The sequence below is a fragment of the Gobio gobio genome (genome assembly GCF_949357685.1).
Source record: "Gobio gobio genome assembly, chromosome: 22".
Lineage (NCBI taxonomy): Eukaryota > Metazoa > Chordata > Actinopteri > Cypriniformes > Gobionidae > Gobio > Gobio gobio.
The window spans coordinates 40,113,314-40,126,778 of NC_137118.1; the positions used below are offsets into that span (position 1 = coordinate 40,113,314).

Below are 13,465 nucleotides of genomic sequence, written 5' to 3' on the forward strand. Positions count from 1 at the left end.
CACACATCACAACTATTCAGTGTTTTCAACCACATAATGTTTATTTTAGGTCTCGGACATTTAAATGCACATAAGTAGGCTGCTAGCAAAAAAACACACACTGATGTCTATAGCGGCAATGACAAGTCAATGTTTTAGTCATATCGGATGCACATTATATAGTTAACTATATAGTTTACACTATTCTTCTCCCAGTTCACCGGTCACTTACGCTCATGTATTTCGTGAGCTGAGGATGAATTTACGTGATGTACATCACTTTAGGTTTTAAATGACAAAACACATTCACTTACATATTTTTGAAAATCTGAATATCAGATAGTTCATGACATAGTTAACAAGTTTGTGAATATTTTGAATAAAAACAATAAAACCGATACATCTGAGCGGTCATTCAGCTCTATTGTGGCTGCTGTGTGTCACGTACATGACGCGTCGCCATGGAAACAATAAGGCGATGCTTTCTAAAATATTTAGCCAGAGAACAAGATCCTATTTCTGCAAAATAATGCTGAACCTTGAAGCTGGTTTGTAGCATACCAAGAATACAGAATGCTTTGCTGTTATTAGTCCTGTAACTATTTAGTGTTAGGCCTATTGTAGTTGGGTTAGGTGGCTTTTAGGTTTTACTGTGAATGTGTTAAGTAAATTGTGTTTTGAATCTATTTATACATTTAAGTATACTTTAAACTTTTAATAAATTGTTCAATTTAAACAATACATAAAAATAAAAAAAAAGCCATTCTTTAAATGTCATCCACCATTGTTTTTTTTTATTTTATTTTTTTTTAGTATCGGTTTGGTACCGGTATCGTAAAAAACCCAAACGATCCCCAACCCTAGATGGGAGTGGACAGTTCTGAGCATGATCTACAGACGATGCGCAAATTAAAGAACACAGACGCAGCCGAATCATTTCCATTATGACCAACCATCGTCTGGTTTAAGACGTGTTTTTTGGGCTGGTAAATAATGGCGCAAACACCAGTAAATTGACGAGTGCAAACCTTAGTAAATCACAGTGCGTGATTCTTTTAACTACTCTCCTCCCGTAAATTTTGCATCTGAAAGGGAAACTCCTACAAATGCATATGCAATAAGGTCAGCAATAGCTGTGTCCACGCCTTTTCAGAGCTAATTTTTCACTGCGTGTCTTTAGTAAGTCATGACAGTCGTTTTGTAACACCAAAACAGGGTTTGCGCTGGTGCAAGCTGTAAGTAAATACGCCCCTATAGCTTTTGTCGTCACTGTTAAAAACAAGTATTCAAGTAAGCAAGTATTGTTCACAATATCTGAGACCTAATGTACAACAATATATTTATAAATATGTTATAAATATGATTATGATACTAGGGCTGTGAAGTGTAATACATTAATCCCAAATTAATGTTGACTCAACACAAAAAATACAATCATTTAATAGCAAATATAACAATGCTGCATTCATTTTTAAACATGTTAAAAAGATTATATTAACTGCACCTTTTGGTGTAATACCAGGATTGAATCACTCACTCAACCTATTAGTTCAAAGACTCATTGAAAGATACATTCAGGAACAAAACAACATTCGATGTGGCTATGCAGCGCCCCTGATCCCACCACGCGTAGTGCGTAGGGCACCAAGTGCTCCAGGGGGCACCACAAGAAAATACTCTCTTCACCCCCAACATTTTGTGGTGATGTCCAATTAATACTCAATTTTAAGTAAATAAACTCAGTTATGAGCAGGGCCACATGGAAGACTTTTTTTGTGATTTCTGCGCTGAATTTTTGGGAAAATCTGAGGAATTATGCGGAATGGTTTAAATTTATTACAAATATCTAAGAATATTTGAAACATTACATATACAATATGAACTTAACTTTTATTTAAGGTTTACAAAACAAATAGAAATAGAACGTCTTGTTTTTTAAACATATCATTCAACAATAGAGCAAAATAAATAGGCTAAATACCTACCTAAGTAAATATATTAACTACTTTTAATAGCTATAAATAAGTAATTTTTACAGACAAGTGACGTTTCCTTAACTCCTCCAGGGTAAATTTTATTTGAGACATTTTAAAATATCACTCTCTCTCAAAAAAAAAGTCACAACAATAAGCGCAGACTACTACCCCTCACAATCACGCAGCGCCGCCACTCCCACCACACGCTGCGCGTAGGGCACCAAAAGAAGACCCATCAACCCCTGAATTACACTTTTAATCGTAATATTGGGTTTCAACTTACTCGAATATCTAATGATATAAATATACAAATAAAAAAAACGTTAAAGTGGTTCAAATGTTGACATGTATCTTACTAAGATGCGATTTTATATAGTTTATACTCTTTATCATATACAGAAATGGACCACTGTGAACATATTTAGACAGTTTGTGAACCCAGTTTTGTTTTCAGACAGTTTAAAAAAACTTTAAAAAAGGTCTAGAACAAACATTACTGTCGCTCGTCAAAGGCAGCTGTCACAGTTGCTAGGCGACAAGAACAGTCTTCCGTAGGCTAGACGTCACATTTAACAACGCTCCGTCCGACCTGTGTGACCTTCGAAGCATCCAGCCTCTGAATCGGGACACAGCTATTATTTACGAGTGAATCACTGAATCATTCATTCAAAAGATTTGCTCAAAAACACTGATTCATCAAGTAATGAAACAAGCGAAGTATTTATGAGCGAATCATGGAATCATTCATTCGAACCAATTAAAAAAATATATTAATTCCACATTCAATTAAATTAAATAGACTACAGCAATTAATATTATCAGAACCTCTAGTATTTTACATGTTATTTTATTTAGTTGTCTGTGAATTGTGATCTCTATTTGAAACAAAAAAAATTGTGATTCGTGCAGATCCAAGAGGTAAATCATGTTTCTGAAATAAACACCTGTAATAGCCTATTTCTCTGGCAGGCATAGTTAGCCGTAGTGAACATATACGTCTATATGTCGGAACTGAGGAACAACCGATGACGACATAATTTGATCTTTGGTTGACAAATCAGCGGAAAGGGGCGTTTTTTTGTTGTAGAGGTCAAATATTCAAGCGTTTTTTCCATTTTGGTTTGTGATAAATAAATGGTTTCTTCAGGGTTTTTTTCGATAAAACATTACTTGAAGGTACACAGACCAATACCTTGTCAAATGCAAAATAATTATTGTAAGTCAAAGGTAAATTAAGCATGCAATTTGGAAAATTTGATTTAGATGCATAAATTGCATAATTCGAATTTGATGTCCATATGCTAAAGTGGCCATGGCTGGAATTGAAAATGTCAGATTGAGTGTGATTTTTGCTGTTCATCTGAAAACATGTGAATTTAAACCACATAGACTGAAGTGTGAACATTGAGCCAAAGTTTCTAAAATCAACAAATGCCAAGTTTTACCCATCACGTTTTTTTCTTCATTTAATCGCTGTGTGACACTTCACTCTATCAGGTATAAACAATAAGGAAACCCATGTGGAAAAGGTCACGCAAGAGATTGCACTCGAACAGAGACCACAGAATGACAAACTTTACATGCAGATCAGCTTTCCTGATGCCAAACAATCTATCAAACAAAATGAGACTTCAGAAGCGTCACTTTGGCTGTCAGCATAGCCCAAAAAGAACCATTTCTTTTGAATGATGAACATGGTGACTGGGAGAAGAGAGTAAGGTCCACGTTCATTCATCGATCTGAAGCGTTTTCAGATTTGATCACTTGACTCAGCGAGGTCCATTTGAGGCCAGCCCGTGCCTCTAATGTGAAATATTTATACTCACCCAAAACATCAGTGTGAGATCTGTCTTTAGCACCAATTGTGAGCTAATATAACAGCTAAGGCATTGCCAGGTGGTTGCCAAGGTCCATTTGGTTGCTATGCGGTTGCTAGGGTAGTTATTGACTGGTTCAAATCAAATGAGCTCACTCGAAGTCTCCATGATCCATAGATGTGGCCCGGGCCCCTCCTTCTGAGTAAATCTATGGGATTTTTCATCTAATTTATTGTCCGCCATGCTAAAATTGACTAGCCTGACGCCGTCATACTCAGATTCTAGTCAGAATATGAGTCTGACACTGCTCTATTGGGCTGTGATTTATGGGGCGTTTCAACCAAACCAGGAAAGAAAATGCCTCTGCACTCAATTGGATAGACCTACAACCAATCAGAGCAACGGAGTAAGTGACATATAAGTGACATACACGGAGTACTTACTACTTACCAACACGATCATAATTTTTGAGAGAAATAGTAAAGGTGAACGCATATAAGAACAAGTTCTCCCTTTAGGATTAGAACAAATTCAACCCAAACGCTCTTTGGTGACGTGGATGATTACGTTACTGTCGATCATCTGTCCATCATCGTATAAAGCCTGCCCTGACTATGTGATTGGTCCGAACAGCTCAGGTTCGAGTATAGTTGCTCCACAACGGATCGAGTCCAGACCGAACTTCCCGACCTCAAATGTTGTGGGCAGGGCTAAGTTCGGCTGGCATTCAGGCTAAAAACCGACAGTTCCAACACTTAAAAAAAGTGCTAGCACACCAGTTATCATTCAAGCACAAATAATGGGGGACTAGTTAATTAGTTAAAATAGATTATTCTATATAAGTATTATATTCTATTCTAGTCCAATCGAGTCAGATATTAGGAAAATAATGCAAATGTAGCTAATGTTATGTTTAGAAATGTGTGTCTGTTTCTGAGTGTCTGTTGCAGGAAAGGGTGTGGCCTGCACTCAAGCCAGCAGAGATCCTGATTGGTCTGGTCCTGATTGGCCTATTCCTGGATCTGGTGAAAAGGACCACCCCAAACACTCTATGGAGGCCGAATGCGTGCCATTTGTTTAGCTTTGTCTGGGTTTCCGCTTTGATTTTGTATTCTGTGTAAAACTTGCTTTTGTTAAGTTAGAATTTCAATTCTGAGCATTACTTTTTGTTTTCAGTTATATTGTGTATATATTAGTGATGCAAAGTCCGATTCATTTCCGCGAACCGGTTCTTTTCGGACAGTTTGGCTCAATAAACCGGCTCAAAAAGCCGATGCGTAGGTTCCTGATGTCATCATGCAATGATGTCACTATGCATTTCTTTTATGCTTTTTTTACGCATTTCTCAGTGTTATGTTATATCAAGGAAACATTCAAATGAAATATCTGTTTCAATGCATATTCGAATAAAGTTATTTGCGTAAGTGCATTTGCTGATTATTGCCTTTCGTTCACTTAAGTTAATGGTGTTTGTGTTCACAGTTAATTTATCCTTCACTTTGGATTTGACTGAAAATTGCGCAACTACAGCACACATTACAGGCACTGAACAACAAACGCGGATATGTAACATGTCTAAAGTAGCCTATATAGAGTCTTATAAACGTATACATTTCGCTTAACAACTTAAAATATAATCTGCATGCACAATAAACTACAGTAAAATGTATTTAAATCTCTCGACAGAAAGTCCATTTGTTAAGTGTATTTTTCTTTTATTGTGTTTTCTTTCATTTAGGGAATTTAGCGGGTACTAAAATTAGTTATTTCTGTTTGTTATTTTGGCTTGTCCACTCCTAAATTTAATCCTTTTGTTTCTGATTTTCACTATATACTTTTGTGGTAAATAAATCTATCTTTGTTGAATTTGTACCTCTGAGTGAGCGCACATTCATTTATGTTGTGGCTGGCCCTAGATGGTCGTAACACTAAGTAGTTTTGTAGCTAAATTTGTTAAAGAATCTTAAATCTACAAATGAACATGTTGTTGTCACTGTTCAAAAGCATATATCACAATATGCGAGTAATATTATATTTATAATATTAAATATTATAATATAAAGTTTGTGAATAAAGAGTAACTAAACTCAGTTTTCACTGTGTAACCAGAGTAACATTAAACCCCCAAATTAATGTAGACTCAACGTAAAGCAAATATAATTTACTTAATTTGCTAAATAAATAATAATTATAAAACAATATTAACAAAATTAACAAACAAAAAATGTATGCTGGATAATTTTATAATGTTGGGCTAAATAAATAACTTAAATAATAGGGGACTAGTTGCAATTTTCATGCAAAATATACTAATTTATGTGCTTGCATGGTAAAAATAAATAAAGTTGCTTCCTTAAATTTTTAAGTACAATCAACTTGGATGTTCAACTTAAATTACATTAAACTGACTTTAAAAATCTTGTTTAACTTTTTAAAAAGTTGAAAATTGCTTAACTTATTTTATTGAGTTAAAGCAATGCAAAAATATATGTTGTCATAACTTATTGATCATATCATTTTTTTTACAGTGTATATAACCTCATATGAATATGCTGCACAATCAAACGTACAATCAATACAGCATGTAAAACCAGAGAACAGCACTTTGATCAGCTGAGTTCAGCCAGAATTCACTAGTAGTGATTTTACATTCGATTACAAACAGTTCATCAAACGCCCCCTTAACCCTGAGTGTCAGATACTGATTAAGAGACAAGACCAATAAAACCTGATTTAGTGCACATCTAATTTATCCTTTCCAAACTATGAAAAGACGTATGTCTCAACAATCTTAGTGCAAAACAACCAGTATGAAGGCAGCAATAATGACAGTGAGTGAATACAGAAGCCCAATGTGCGACAGTGCATCATTTTAGTACAAATGCAAATGAGTTTCAGAAGCATTTTGCCCTTCCTGTCATTACCAGAGCCTCGGCCGGTTGGTAATATGCCTCCAAATGAATTCTAATAAACGACCAGTATAGAGCTTACACAAAGAGACGTGCGTCCACTTATCAGCACCAAAATAAGAGCGCGGAATGTGACCGTTCGCAGGTAGAGAAATGAATGAAGAGAGAGGAAGAGAGAAGGAATATTAGAGGAACAAAGGAGCACGAGTAGGGCTATGTGGTAAGGATAATAACTATGGATACTGACGCAAATTGCGGCAAAGATGAAAGGATCTGGGTGGGTGGAAAAGTGGGGGGCAATTAATACTCCAGAGGTCTAGAAACTTTGGTAATGTCATGCTGATGGGTATGACAGGGACTGTACCCAGTGAAAATACCCCCTAGCAGGTCTGCACAATGAACTGAATAGAAAACATGAGTACTGAAACACTTATTGGAGAAGCTCCGAGAATTTGAATCCTCAAATGTTATGGTAAAACATAGATATAGCATAGGCCTGTATGTCCTTTAGGGCTATATTAGTATATCTGTACACACACACACACACACACACACACACACACACACACACACACACACACACACACACACACACACACACACACACACACACACACACACACACACACACACACAGATGACAACAGAAATCTTTGTCTTTCTCTCTCTCAATTAGACACGTGCTGGCATATGGTAATATGATATAGCATGATTATGAACATGCAGAATATTGTTATTGTGGGCACTTCAAAATACTGTGAATAATTATTTATTACGAAATATTCCGATTTTAGAATGCATTTTAAAGGCACAGTATGTAAGTTAAGTTTCACCGCTAGAGTATTTAATTATAAAAAAATGATAATAAACATTTTTTTTTATAAAAAACAGGATTATATTGTTATTTATATAATAATAATAATAATTATTTATTTATTTATGGATGCACAATATATATAAAAATTGGCTTATTATGGCTTATTGCGATTATTAAATTGCAAAGGCTGCAATAGTGCTGGGCGGTAAACTGGTTTCAATTTCGCGACTGATATGCATTTTTCAAATACCGCCATACAGGTACGTAGCTGAAACAACTGCTCTATCTATATTCAATTACCATAAATAGCCCTTTGTAGAGTGTATTGAGAGTGGACTTCTATTAAAGCATTAGTTCACTTTTAAATAAACTTTTGCTGATAATTTACTTACCCCCATGTCATCCAAGATGTCCATGTCTTTCTTTCTGCAGTCGAAAAGAAATTAAGATTTTGGATGAAAACAGTCCAGGGGTTTCCTCCATATAATGGACTTCAATGGGCTCCAAACGGTTCAAGGTCCAAATGACAGTTTCAGTGCAGCTTCAAAGGGCTTTAAACGATACCAGACGATGAATAAGGGTCTTATCTAGCGAAACGATCAGTTTCTGCGAGAAACCGAGCAGTATTTATGCTATTATTTTACCTCTTAACAGGAGAAACGCGATCGTCTCTGAGCTCCGCCATAACTTCCGGCAAGTAAGGTCAAATTTGATCGTGGTCATAGATATATCGATAATAGATGCCTCATTCTACTGATCCGTGCAGTCGCTAATGAGGCATCTACGTATACATCTATATAAGATACATCTAGATAAGACCCTTATTCATCGTCTGGTATCGTTTAAAGCCCTTTGAAGCTGCACTGAAACTGTCATTTGGACCTTGAACCGTTTGGAGCCCATTGAAGTCCATTATATGGAGGAAACCCCTGGACTGTTTTCATCCAAAACCTTAATTTCTTTTCGACTGCAGAAAGAAAGACATGGACATCTTGGATGACATGGGGGTGAGTAAATTATCAGCAAAAGTTTATTTAAAAGTTAACTAATCCTTTAACTGTGTACCCTTCTTACACTAACTGTGTCCTAATTACACGCGACGCCGCGACACGATAAAAGGTATCTTTTCCATGTTAATTTGAGTTTTTGTCCTAACCAGCCGCAACGGCGACACGCAAAGATTCTATTTTAGAAACGGTTTCTATTTCTGCGATGTTGCGGCTGGAACAACAACACAAAACATGGCAATGATAATCTCAGGTAGTGTTTATGTGCTTTATTTAATGTTAAAAGTGTGTAATGTGACTGAATTCACCTCAGATCTTGAAAAAGAACGTTCAAACTGTGAACAAACAAGTATATTCTATGACAAATATTGTTTTAGTAACTCAGTATGTATTTATAGTAATGTTTAAATGGTGTAATATTTGTGAATTTGATTATGTACTTCTCCATTTCCTTGCGAGTGGCGTTAAGATCAGTCTCTGGTGCCGTAGACGCGAATTGAGCATTTGACGCGTGATGGCGCGAGTTGAAAAATCTGAACTTTGGCGGAGCGTTGCGTTAACCAATCAGGAGCTTGCTCTAGAAGTGACAACAATGAGGAGAAAATCTGTGTATTAATATCTGGTTCAGACAAGTGTGCATATGATTATCACTGTGGTAACATTAAATTACATGAAACGCAACCCAGTCTCTTTTTGTTAAATGCAAGTTTTTGTATGATCAATAATACAAAAGTATAAGTAAAAGGTATAATAAGCTACACATGAAATAAATCAAACAATTCAGTCAAACATTCAAAGTCAGTGCTAGTCGGCTACAACGGTAGCGTAAAGTTAAATAGCCTAAAAATAAAAAAATAAATAAACTTCACTTTGCCCTCAGCCTAAACGATTTGCCAGGGAACAAATTATAGATCCATGAGACCAAAGATCGCCCATTACATTTACACAAGACGAATTATAGCTCGAGACACCACAGAGACATCAGAGACAGCGACAGACGTCTGAAGGACTAGCCGAGGAAAGGTTGCTCTCGCCGGGGTTAACGAGCACAGAGCGCCGCTGATCGCCTGGATCTCACAACTCCCAAAACGCCAGATAAAATGTTCAAATAGGCACTCTTTTTATAAATAAACCACAGATTTGAGCTTTAAACAACTACATTATCGGCCTGAAAAAGTCTTAAAACTATGTTTTGTCATAAATTAACAGTACATTTTAACAAAAAAGACGTGTAAACACAGCCCACGTCAGCCATTTCTCAACGAGACGAACCGCCTGGCGGAAGCCCCTCCATGACGCGAATTCGCGTCTGTTATGAAGTGAATGTCACGCACGAATGAAGCGAATTTCACGTGCGAATGAAGCAAGTAAACTCAAAATGTTCAAGCGTCCAACTTCGCGTGAATAGAGCGATTTATTCGCGTCATTCGCGTCCGGTGTGAACGCACCATGATGGTAACAACTTTATAACACAATAAATACTTACAAAACAAACTATCTTTAATACTGCAAATACCATGTAGAGCCATATGATCGCTGCCATGCAGTAAACAAATGAAATGGAATCACGTTATCCAGTCACAAATGGAACACTGTATAAAGCGGAACGTCACATAATTTGGCAATTTTTGGATAAATAAATAAAAAGTAAAGCTGTACAATGAATCAGATGTCGACACAGACTCATGTCTTTGAAAATTAGAGCTCAAAAAGACTGCAATTGAAATCTGAAGCGGTATGTTCCGTGTCTGTGTGAATGAGCGCAGCAGTTTCATCTACTACACACACTGAAGCAAGCGTGATGCTGGCGAGGATTTCATTGTCTGCTGCCTCATGGACACATGAAATTCATCTGCAGAGGTGCTATTAGAGTCACTTCATGAACATTTAACACTGGGTTGCCAGGTCTGTGCAACAAAAGTAGCCCAATGGCCAATCAAATGTAGCCCAAAAATAGCCCAATTAAATTTTTTCCATTGGGTGGCCGAATTCTCCACTGAATTTGTAGGTCTGGGAGGTGTTTTGGGGGTGTTGGAGAGCTGAAATCGTACTTACGAGGATGGAAATTAACCCGTGGACGTTTTTTTTACAGTGGAAAACCGCAGACTAGGAAACAACAAAGGTCTTCACAATATCCTGTCAAAATAAAAGTTTAAATAACAGAAATATATTACTATTGTACAGTAGAGTGTTTTTCGATTAATAGTGATAATAATAATAATTATTATACCGTTTATTAAAACACACAAACCCAAAGGTCTTTATTAAAACCCGGCAAAATAAAAGTTTGGGTCTACCTTGAAATTATTACAGAAATTGCACAGTAAAAACGTATGTATTATTGATTACATTTTAAACTAAATTGTTAGCTTCATGAACTGATTTGATTACATTTTTTAAAATGAATTTGTATTTGTCCTTGTATTTGTTTTGTCTTTACATTCCCTTACTCCTGACAGTAAAATAAGCCATAATAAAGGCAAGTGAAAAAAACTGTAATGTGAAAAAACTGTGATGTGAAACCAACAGAATCTTTTTTTTAAAAACGTGATACAGATTTTTGGTCAAATCGCCCAGCATAGGCTGTGATTAAATAAAATAAATCAGGTTTCAGAGTGAAGCTCGGTACTGCGCTCATCTACACATGTGCAGCTCATGATACAGTGTTTCTGTGTCTCGGGTCACATGCAGTAAATGTTGAGATGCTGAAATACCATATCCTGAAATACCATAAGCCCCTATTTATTGTGAAAATCAACAGTGCTGCGCTTCACTCTGAAACGGCCAAAATGAAAGCTCGATGGTTTAACTTCTGAAGATGAAGAAATTAAAATGCAAGTAGCATTGTCATTTTAAAGTTGTACTATAACTATGAAAACTTGAAAGATTTATGAACGACTTTTGAAAAGAATTCTGATAACTTTATGGTTACTGATACATACAGGGTTTGACATTAACACCCGCCAACCCGCCATTTGTGTGTGGATTTCAGCTGTGGCGTGTAACACAGTCACTCTCACTAGCCACTTTGGCAGGTTGAATTTTACAGTAGTCTTCTCAAAATGCATCTGTTATAATCGTAGGGCTGTAATGATTTGACCAAAAATAAAAACCTTGAATAATTGAACATTTTACCTCGATTACGACTAATGAACGATTATTTTGCTTTTTTTTTTGTTTTGTTTTTTGCTTTCCATTTTTTGCCCTCATAAGGTTTTTGAGTAAGTTCCTGATAAGGTTTTTACTGTAAATATTTTCTACTATTAAAGGTGGAATTTTATTTCTAATGAAAAAGTGCATTTCTTTGTGATTTCACAAAGTTATTGTATATGGGGCAGATTTCTGCTTGTTGTACATCAGATACAGATAAATTAACACAGTAGGCCTACATTACATTTATTTGAATGCATTAATGAGAGAGTGATTGTGTGTGTGAATTACTCATACCGTCTCTATTCATTATGAAGCTGTGGTTTGTACTTGCTTCAAAGGTATTAAAATATATGCCTATAACGGTTGAGTTTCTAAGCTACTTTAGTGACTTAACTTTAGTCACAGGGCAGCGTTGACACTGCGTTTCTGCACTGCTCTCTGCGCGCAATCTTCACGTGATGTGCGAGCTTCTGTCTGAGTGTTCGTTTGTCACAATATATCAGGCATTAGTTCAACATAATACACATCTGATGGTCTAAAATCGCTTTAATGTTCAAACTGGCAGGCCTTAAAACACATACTAATGACAAAGCTTTGTGAGGATGCAGGTGAAAAAGGTCTGAATTCAGGGCACGCGCACGTTGTCAGAGACGCGACACGGCTCGGCTCTCTGTGTCACAGAAAAAAGCTGAGCACTGAACGGATAAGTTTTTCGCATTGTTGTTTTTGAAAAGTGCACAATCGATTTAAATGTTCAAGCCTTTAAACGCATTTACTTGACAAAATGTATGATGACGAAAGTGAAAGCGATCTGGCTTCGGGGCTTGCGCGCGCCATCTGTGTGTGTGTGTGTGTGTGTGTCCGATGTGGCAGCACGTAGGCTATAAGAACGGCAATTAACTTACCTGTATAAACTGTGTAAAACATGCAGTTACTATAGTGATTCTGGGCATCTATAAACAAAGATCACTGCTCCTGCATCTCTCTGTGTGACTGCAAACTGCACTTGATGTGACTGACGGGGCGGAGTCACGTGACTAAAACCGAAATAACCTGGGAAAAATACGTCGGTTAGAGGTTCTGAATTTCGGTTTCGATTATTTTTCGATTAATTGCACAGCCCTATATAATCGTGTTGCACATTATAACCAATCACACACAATTCTGTTGAGTTTATGAATGCAATGTCTAATAATCTGAGGCGTTCCGATTAGTCATAGATTAAAACGCCAGAGTTTTGTTCAGAGCGCGCTCTCACTCACTGAAATCTGCACTCTCAACAAAGCAGAGATGCATGTAGAGATACATTCGTACAGTGATTGCCTGTTTTTGTTCTATTTCAGCAGCAAAAATAGTTTCAAACCAAGATCACAGCAGAACCAAAGCGCATCTGATGTGACTGGCATAAAGCTGGCTTGACGTTGGACGTTCGATATTCGCGAATTTAGGGACCGTCTCTAAAGTTGCATACGATACACGTTTCTAACTTCAATAGCATTAGAAGAGAATGACTTCCAACTGTAAAGTGTTCATATGGGTGTCAGGTATGATGTACACCTTTTATATTTTGATATTTAATAAAATAAACTGTCAAATCACATGAAATGATGGCTCATATTATATAAAAAATATATATTCACTAGGCTACTGTAAGGGCTCTCTGTCATGATTCCGGTCTTGTTTTCTTCTGATCTTGTGTGGACTTGTGTTACTTCCTGAAATACGCCATGTTTTGTAGTCCTTTGTAGTTTTTCTTGTTGATTAGTTCTTTGATTGTTCCCAGATATGTCCATTACCCCTTGTGTAT

At 36.6% G+C, this 13,465-nt stretch overlaps 1 protein-coding gene across 7 annotated transcripts in view; it reads right to left on the bottom strand.

Moving 5' to 3' along the window:
• The window catches only part of ssbp2b (single stranded DNA binding protein 2b), a 140,872-nt gene that overhangs the window by 88,854 nt on the left and 38,553 nt on the right, over window positions 1–13,465 (bottom strand). The window lies entirely within an intron of this gene.